Source organism: Alosa sapidissima, chromosome 15 (assembly GCF_018492685.1).
Source record: "Alosa sapidissima isolate fAloSap1 chromosome 15, fAloSap1.pri, whole genome shotgun sequence".
Lineage (NCBI taxonomy): Eukaryota > Metazoa > Chordata > Actinopteri > Clupeiformes > Clupeidae > Alosa > Alosa sapidissima.
Window position 1 is genome coordinate 30,585,547 of NC_055971.1, and position 9,776 is coordinate 30,595,322.

Below are 9,776 nucleotides of genomic sequence, written 5' to 3' on the forward strand. Positions count from 1 at the left end.
ATAATCATGACATCTCATGTCACCCATGGTCATATTTATTACCTAAGTCATTCAATTTTATTAGAACATGTGTGTATAATGATAATACCTATATCCATTTAAAATGTTTAAAAAGGCGATTATTTGCAATTTTTGGTGATATATCCGCCATCTTGGATTTTGGACCTGTGCAGTCCGGGAAAAAATTGGAAACAGGTAGTTTTGCAAACTATAGGGTCTGAAGAAGTGAAAAAACATAATTTGCAAAAATCTATATGAAATGTTCCAAACACCTTTTTTTGCTACATATCGCCCTGCACTAATTAAGAATGAAATTGTACAAAATGATAAATCGCCTCATTAAACCTCTCCCCGTGTCAGTATATCTATGGAACTCCTATGGCGTGTGATTGTAGGCCTGATTTTTAAGCTAAGCAGCAGCGATGGTTGTGGCCACTGAGTGGAAGGGAGACCTACAGTTAAACCATAGCAATCTTGCTACCTGCTAATGTTTTTCTAAGGTTGGCTATCACTATGTTACAAAGGCAGTGAAATATTTGACAAATTTATGGCCAGTTGGCCACCGCTTGTTAACCCATTTGTATCAGACAATACAGTCTGAACGTACCAGAGAAATGGTACAGCCCAATGGGGGTTTGAAAATCGTATTTCATTAGATTATATCCTGAATTGTTGTATGTGATGGTAATACTGCATTTACATGCAATATTGGATAACATTCAATTTTATTACATTTTTTCAGTACCTCCCAAACTATTATTTTCATCCCTTGGGGGGGGGGGGGGTTCCAAGTCTCATCTAGGGGGGTTGGACCCCCCCAATACCCACCGTAATTCGAACCATGTCGTGACTGTGGTAGTTAACAAACTGTAGGCTATTATTACATGTTGACATAATGACAATGACATAACTGCTATGTAGTAAGGCCTATTCAATGTAGCACTTAATCCCAGACTTATTTGAATAAATCCACTCACAGAAGAAGTTTGTGTCATTATCTAGGCCATCTGTTCCCCACTGCACTTCAAGACGGCACTGAGATCAGCTTTTCACCGGAAACTTTAATATGTTTCCTGCAATACAAAATTATTTTGTGTTGTACATTCACCAAGTTTCTGCATTTGGACCCTTGTGATTATAGTTTGTATATTCATCAAAGCATCTGAATAGGACGAACTGCAGATAAATTCCACAGTGTAACCCTAAAGGAGTCAAGGGTAATCACCCAAACTAGTGGCAAAGCAGAACCAATTAAAACACAATGAATGCAATTACAGCATCATTTGTTATGGGTGGAGTTTCATGCAGCACGCTGCCAATATAACTTTTCCAATCATTTGAAATGCTAATTCATAATCTTGAATAGCAGTCTAATTGCATACACAAACAAGAGCAGCTATCATGGCAGAGTTCCCAGTCCAACTCGGTGAGACATACGACAGGAATCCAGCTTGCAGTTCTCCGTCGGACGCCATGCTGTCTTTCTGTCTTCCGCTCTTCTTGTCATTATTTATCCCTCTCTGTCTCTATCACTTTTTACTCTTTTATTTGTTGTTTTTTTTCTTGTCACTTTAAACCTCTCTGTGTTTATTTGTTTGTTTGTGTGTGTGTGACATAACTTGACCTTCATGATCAAAAAAATAATAAAATATTACAGCTTTCATCAGACCAAGCCAAGCTGAATTCAGCCCTCTATCACTCTGTCAAAGATAAAAAGAGAGATGCTCCATTGCTCAAAGTGGCTTGCTTTCTTTCTTTCTTTCTATCTCTATCTCAGTGTTGTTGATCTGTTGACTGTGGTAGATAAGTGGGTGAAACCATCGGTATTTGTTTGTGTCAGCCTGTGCTTCACAGACACCAGGCATTTTCAGCCACATGCTTGACCATGTCAGCATCTCTGGTCCCACAGAGATGACATACAACACAGGTGACGGAAGAAAGCAGTTACTGTAGCTACACGCCGCCTATATACAGTAGTTCCCTTCCATTAATATGTGTCCTTGTTTTAATACGTTTTAAATAATGCCACTTCTAATCCTCTACGTTTCCCATGCACAGTAAACGTAATTGTATCACATAAAGACATATGATCCCCTCTCAAATGTCCAGATTTATTAACTGAGCTAGCACTTCAGCACACTCTGAGCTGACTAGATTTTCCATGTATATATAAATGTATATTTTTCTTACTTTAGCAGGCTTTGTAAGCCCTGCATCCAAATGTGTATGTGAGACGTGATTGCTATGCAGATCGCATTTTCTTTTGTGAAGAGCCTGAGGGCACGGGCAGCTCTGTGGCGTCGCATTCTGACATCCGTATGGAAATGGCCGTGCGTATGTGTCACCCTCGTTCAGCAACTACATCCTGCGCTGGAGGAGAGAGAGAGAGAGAGACGTTTGGCCTGGAACCAACATTCTTTTATCCTGACATTTTTTATCATGACTAGATCTCTGACGTGTGTGTGTGTGTGTGTGTGTGTGTGAAAATGTGCTGGCCTGCAATTGTTAAGAGTAGTGTGGAGCGGTTCACCATGACTGCAAGTCATTTTGACTCATTTCAATACCAGACAGTTTAAAGGAGAATTCTGGCGATTTTTCACATAGATATCTGTTTATCAAGGTCACAGAGTACTGTTGGTACGAAATAAAACGAAAACAATTGGTTATAGCTAGCTAGAGTTGCTGCAGCCAACAGCTAGAGGAGCCAGGCAGCTAGAGCGCTACACTCTGAGGACATCTTTAACATCATGCCCCCAGAGTGTAGCCCTGTAGCTGTTGGCTGCTATAGCTGTTGTGCGTGTGTGTGTTTTTTTAGCTTTGTGTTTGGAACTAGCATGCATAAATGCTAGCGTATTAAGGACAAATAAATGCACATGCACACCTACATCCAACTACCGGGCTAATCACCGCACACCTACATCCAACTGCGGACAAATCACCACAAACCTACATCCAACTACCGGGCTAATCACCGCACACCTACATCCAACTACCGGGCTAATCACCCGCATACCTACATCCAACTAGTGGGCTAATCACCTGCACACCTACATCCAACTAGCAGGCTAATCACCTGCACACCTACATCCAACTAGCGGGCTATTCTAAATCACCCGCACACCTACATCCAACTACCGGGCTAATCACCCGCATACCTACATCCAACTAACGGGCTAATCACCCGCACACCTACGTCCAACTACCGGGCTAATCACTGCACACCTACATCCAACTAGCGGGCTAATCACCTGCATACCTACATTCAACTAGCGGGCTATTCCTAATCACCCGCACACCTACATCCAACTACCGGGCTAATCACTGCACTCCTATGTCCAACTAGCGTGTTATTCACCCGCACACCTACATCCAACTTGCGGACTAATCATTATGCAGTGCTGAGGTCTGGCTCCCAAATCCTGAGAAATTGGAAGTGCAACAGCATGATATTGCCAAATATTATACCAAACATACATAAAATGGGGTAACAAGCTACTTAGCTTTCTGTCGTGCAATAGGCCCCCTACACGTGAATAATTGAACTATATTATCCACAGGCATCAGGAAACCAATGAATATTGTTTGTGATTGTCAACGCCAAAGATGAGACATGTCTGATCAAACTGCAGTTTCTCCATTGCCCACTGATGGATGCGGGTGGAGCAGCGGGCTGTTGGACGACGTTGGAGAGCAGCGTCTTGTTTGGCGAGTAATGAGTTTTGGTGGCCAGTCAGCACATTGTAAATGTGCTATCACTGCACATTACATTGATCCAAACAAGCACTTAATGCATTGCTCTCCAGACTTGGGCCAGGGTTCTGGAGGCAGGGGGTGCAGTCAGGCCTGTGTGTGTGTGTGTGTTTGTGGGGTAGTGTGGGGGTGCTCGAATGAACTAGGGCCAAAGGGGGATTTCTTGTGTGGAGGGGGTTGGGTCAGTATGTGTTGAAGGAGGGTGGGGGATGCACTGGATCGATAATAAGAGAACCAGAGTCAGGATTAGCCGCTGTGGAAATCAAGTGTTGTTGCACGGCTGCCTGAGGGAAATGAGCAGCCCAAACGATGCATCCAATCTCATCAATATCAACACACCTTTTTCACCCTCCATGTGGCAGCAACCACTGCACAAACACACAAACACACATACACACAGGCACACTCACATTCATTGCCTACACATGCAAACGCACACACATACACACACACATACAAACACACATACACACAGGCACACTCACATTCATTGCCTACACATGCAAACGCACACACATACACACACACATACAAACACGCATACACACAGGCACACTCACATTCATAGGCCTACACACAGACACACACACAGCGACCCCGCCGGCTTTGTTGACTCATAAATTGGCGGCCTTTCAATGAATCCATTTCTCTTTTTTAATCAAATGCTCTGTTTGATATAATGAAACCAAACAAGTGTTGATGGCAGGCATTTTGATATGAGCACATTCTCAATGAATGCTATCGTCAGTGTTTGGGGGATATTGAAAAAGGAGCGGGGAGGGGGGGTGGGGGGGTCACACTTTGTAATCACAAGTTAAGAATTAATTAGCTGTTTCTAAAATATAGAAATACAGAACATATATCAAAATAGTTCTGTATTTCTATATAATAATAGAGGTAGTTGTGTTGTATATTTACATACAGTAGTCCTAGCGTAACCTTCTGACAGAGTAGTAGTAGTAGCAGCATTGTGGCAGAGTGATAAATAAGATTGCTAACATTTACATGAAGTTTAAACTTGTGCTTGTGTGTACTGTATATTTACATTGATATGCAGTCATTTCAAGTATATCAGGCTTGATGTGAAGCAGCAACACGTTAGGCTGCGCAGTCACAGTGCAGTTCCACAGGGCGGTGTTGGGGGGGGGGGGGTTAGGGTAGACAAGGTCCTAGGGTCCTAGGTTCCTGGCTGGCTGGTGGGTGGGGGGGCTGTCAGTGGGAGAGTGGGTAGAGTGTTCAGCATCCTGATTCCTTGGTGGGTGAAGCTACTTGCAAGTCTGGTGGTGCGGGAGCGGAGGCTCCTGTACCTCTTTCCAGAAGGCAGGAGGCTGAACAGTTTGTGTGCAGGGTGGGTTGTGTCCTTGACAATCATTAGTGCTTTGCGGGTGAGGCGGGTGGTGTAAATGTCCTGTAGGGAGGGGAGTGGTGCTCCAATGATCCTCTTAGCTGTGTTAACAATGCGCTGGAGGGTCTTCCTGTTCTGATCTGTGCAGCTTCCGCCCCACACTGTGATGCAGCTGGACACGATGCTCTCGATGGTCCCTCTGTAGAATGTGGTCATGACGGGAGGCGTGGCACTTGCCTTCTTCAATTTGCGCAAGAAGTAGAGGCGCTGCTGGGCTTTCTTCGCCAGTGATGCTGTGTTGGTGGTCCAGGAGAGGTCGTTGCTGATGTGCACCCCGAGGAATTTTGTGCTGCTCACTCTCTCCACAGCATCTCCGTCGATGGACAGTGGTGGCAGTTGTTTGTGGCCTTTCTGAAAGTTGACAACAATCTCCTTGGTCTTGCTGACATTCAGCAGGAGGTTGTTGTCTTTGCACCATTTAGCCAGCAGGTCTACTTCTTCTCTGTAGTGAGCCTCATCGCCCTTAGTGATGAGGCCCACCAGTGTTCTGTCGTCCGCAAACTTCACCAGATGGTTGGAGCTGTGAGTGGTTGTACAGTCATGTGTTAGCAATGTGAAGAGCAGGGGTCTGAGCACACACCCTTGCGGGGCCCCCGTGCTCAGGGTCAGAGTGCTTGAGGTGTTGTTCCCGACACGTACTGCTTGTGGTCTCTGCAACAGGAAGTCCAGCAGCCAGTTGCAGAGGGAGGTGCTGAATCCTAGCTTGTCCAGTTTGCTGATGAGTTGTTGTGGTATTATGGTATTGAATGCTGAACTGAAGTCTATGAACAGCATTCTCACATATGAGTCTTTATTGTCCAAGTGGGTGAGGGCTGGATGGAGGGCAGAGCAGATTGCATCCTCCGTGGATCGTTTGGCTCCAGGGTGGGGGGTAGGGTGGCTTTGATGTGTGACATCACTAGCCGTTCGAAGCACTTCATGATTATGGGCGTGAGTGCTACAGGACGGTAGTCATTGAAGCATGATGGTGATGATTTCTTTGGCACGGGTATGATGGTGGCAGCTTTGAAAAGTGATGGGATGACTGCTTGCTCCAGAGAGGTGTTGAAAATGTCTGTAAAAACATCCTTCAGCTCTTCTGCACAGTCCTTCAACACTTGGCCTGGTATGTTGTCTGGGCCTGCTGCTTTGCGTGGGTTAATGGTGGCTAGTGTCCTCTTCACGCTGGCAGAGGACAGGTACAGGGGTTGGTCGTGGGGGGGAGGTGGGGTTTTCTGTGGGTGAGTGTCATTTTGTGTGTGTATGTGTATGCGAATGTGTATGCGAAACTGAGTTTCGGAAACAGCCCATTGTGGTTTGAGGATCATGAACACAAAGTCATGGATTGGCCAGAGGTAACTGGCACACGAAAAGCACACAGTGTGACCTCTGATGAGGTCAGCCATTGTAAAATCCATTTAAGTGTGTGTGTGTGTGTATGCCTTTGCCATCAGAGCTGATGGGTTCCATTTACATATCACATTAGATGAGGGCTTGCATGAAGTCACCGAGTTATTGTGATCAGGCAGCTGTTGTTTTTCTTTTTATTCAAAAATGTTATTTAATCTAGGGTGAAGTAAATTGTCTTTGAAATAGATTGCATGACTCCTTTGCACCCATTAAAACCTATTGAGGTTTAATAAACCGCTGAGAATTACCATTTTTATCAAGTTTGCTCATGTCAAACAGTGAGTTAAACTTCCATTCCCACTGACTGGAGAATAACAGCACAATAGTGTCTGTGTAGAAGCACTTCTAATATATAGCACCAAAGCTGTGCAGGTTTTAATAACCATTAACCAACCTACCCATACACTGAGGATCATCAGTCACTGGTCATTAGTACTGCTATGAGTTCCCACCATAGAGATATTTAAAGGTAAACTATGCAGTATTGGCAATTTCTTCACTGTTTTCTCGGTTTTTGCTTCTTTTTCGCTGGCTCTGTCATGACGAATGTCTGAGAAACTCCATCGCTACCTTTTTCTAGCCGGTGCCTGGCATGTATGTGTATTTGAATGCAGTAAAGCAATTCATTACACTCGTTATACTTCTTGACGGTGAGGCCGTCGGCCCTCAGTTGCAAGGGTGTTTTTTCCGCTCACAGGTGCTAGGGGGAAGCGAGACAGCCACCATTCAACCCGAAAAAAGTCATATAACCATTCTAATGACTCTGAAGCTGTTAAATTAAGGTAAATTAAGCTAAAAAAACTTGCACATTAAGCTAAAAAAACTGCATAGTGTGCCTTTAAGCAATGTGACACCTGAGTGGGGATGACCTGAGATATCGCCACTCATGATGACTCACGGAATGCCTATCGTCCAATCAGAAATGAATACATAATTTGACCGGACTTAACTTTTGTATAATACACTATATAACAGGAGTCATCAACTAGAAGTGCACACGGTCAAGTAAACTAACCCTCATTACTGGGGTAAGAACAATTAGACGGGATGGCTGAAGAACATCAGTGTGGTTTACATTTGATCAGTTGGGTCAGTTAAGTTTACATTTTATCAGTTTGGTCAGTTAGGTTTACATTTGATCAGTTAGGTTTACATTTTATCAGTTTGGTCAGTTAGGTTTATATGTTATCAGTGTGGTCAGTTTGGTGTACATTTTTACTGAACAAATTATTTTCAGTTTTGCAGAAACCTGTGGTGGAAAAGTCCGGCTTCAGAGAGTAAAAAGTCCTACCAAGTATTGGCTCTACCTGTGCACTTAACACCTGTATAGCCTACTAACAAAGAAATTATGACTACAGCAGCAGTAGTATGACTACAGTCTCTTTCTGGAATGGACCTCAAGATTTTGATTGAGTTGACAAAGGCATTTTACTCCAAGTTCCAGTGTATCTACAGTACCATAACATAATAATATAATAATAATGATTATAAAATGTGTTTTCTGTTTTTCATTTGTTTTTTCATCATAGCTTATTTATGAAGATCTGGAGCCCAGTCTGAACTTGGTCATCAAATTAAATAACAATCATTTGCTGTTTTAATGTGTGTGTCTTGTTTGCTTGTCCTATTCAAACGAGCGAAAGTGGGCCATGTATAATCACCCATCCCCCAGACAATACACAACATTAACATCAGAAACAGAGAAGGCCTTGATTAATCAGCCAGTGTGCCAGGGAAGACAGTGTGTGCGCTAGCTCAAAGGCAACACTTCCTAATTAGTTTGGGGAGGTTTGGGAAACGAGGAGAACTTCTGAAGTGGCATTGTGATTTGCAGGAAGTCAATTATATAGATAGGCACTGTGTAAAGAGAGCCCAGTAGTTTATAAACATACACCTTGACTATATCACTATATGCTGCCATTTTCTCCACAACGCTTTCTGTTTCATGGTGCATATTGAAATTCAATGTGTTTCAGGCCAGCAATTTTGTACTTAATTGATATCTGGATTGGTTGACGTCAGTCTCCAAAGGTACACACACATTATGAACCAAGGTCTTAAAAACAGGGAATGTGAATGCATAATTAAACGCTGATTGCAATTAGAAGAGTGGGCATGAAACGTACAGGGGGAAAGGACTAATGTATTTTAATGACACACACATAAAAGTTTACAAGAGAGCAAATCACCCAAAGTGCCACCACAAGTCTTCTACCCAGATGGTCTCTGGAGACTAATGCGTTGGCTTAATATAAAAGAACTTACCTCGAGCAACGCTTCGGTTTCACTTTACGACTGCTTTCTTCCCCTTTTAGAGCAAATAAAGCAGGTGGCTGGGAAATGAAGAGTCCAGCTCCCCCCCCCCCCCCCCACACACACACACATTAAACAGATGGTCAGACCGGCCTGGCCTCTGCCCTCGGCATGAAAGACAACGCTAAACTTCCAATTATTATTCAGCAGCATACGCTCTCCTGGGCACTTAATGTCTCAGGCTGGACTTTGTGTTAGTGTTCAGCACTACGCCACTGTAAGCCCAGTTTAGCAGAGACAGATGCCACTCAGGTGAGGCTCACTGTGCTTTATCAGGGTCATAGCAAGTCTTTTAAACTGTATGTGTGTGTGTGTGTGTGTGTGTAGGTAGTGTGGCACAAATATGATGAACTGTTAGCAACTGTTAGCCATAGCCATTCTCTCAAATGACTCCTCAATTGGTACAGTAAATGCTTGTTGTAGTTTGTCATTTTTGCATCACTGAATAAAACTGGGGGACTCCCATTTATCTGATGTTGAGCCTGCCTCTGCTGTCACACAGGTGTTCACTATTATATTATTATAATAAGTACCAAGTAACACACTTCAGAAATATAGTGTGTATGGAGGTACACTATACCAGGTAACACACTTCAGAAATATACAGTGTGTATGGAGGTACACTATACCAGGTAACACACTTCATAAATATACAGTACACTCTTTAAGTACCAGGTAACACACTTTATACATATAGAGTGTGTATGGAGGTACACTATTTTGATATAGTTTTATTTTTTGGAGGGGGGGCTTTTTATGCCTTTAATGTCATAGGATATTTTATAAACAGACTTTATAAATATAGTGTGTACTGAGGTACACCATTTAACACACTTTATAAATATACAGTGTGTATGGAGGTACACCATATAACACACTTTATAAATATACAATGTGTATGGAGGTACACCATATAACA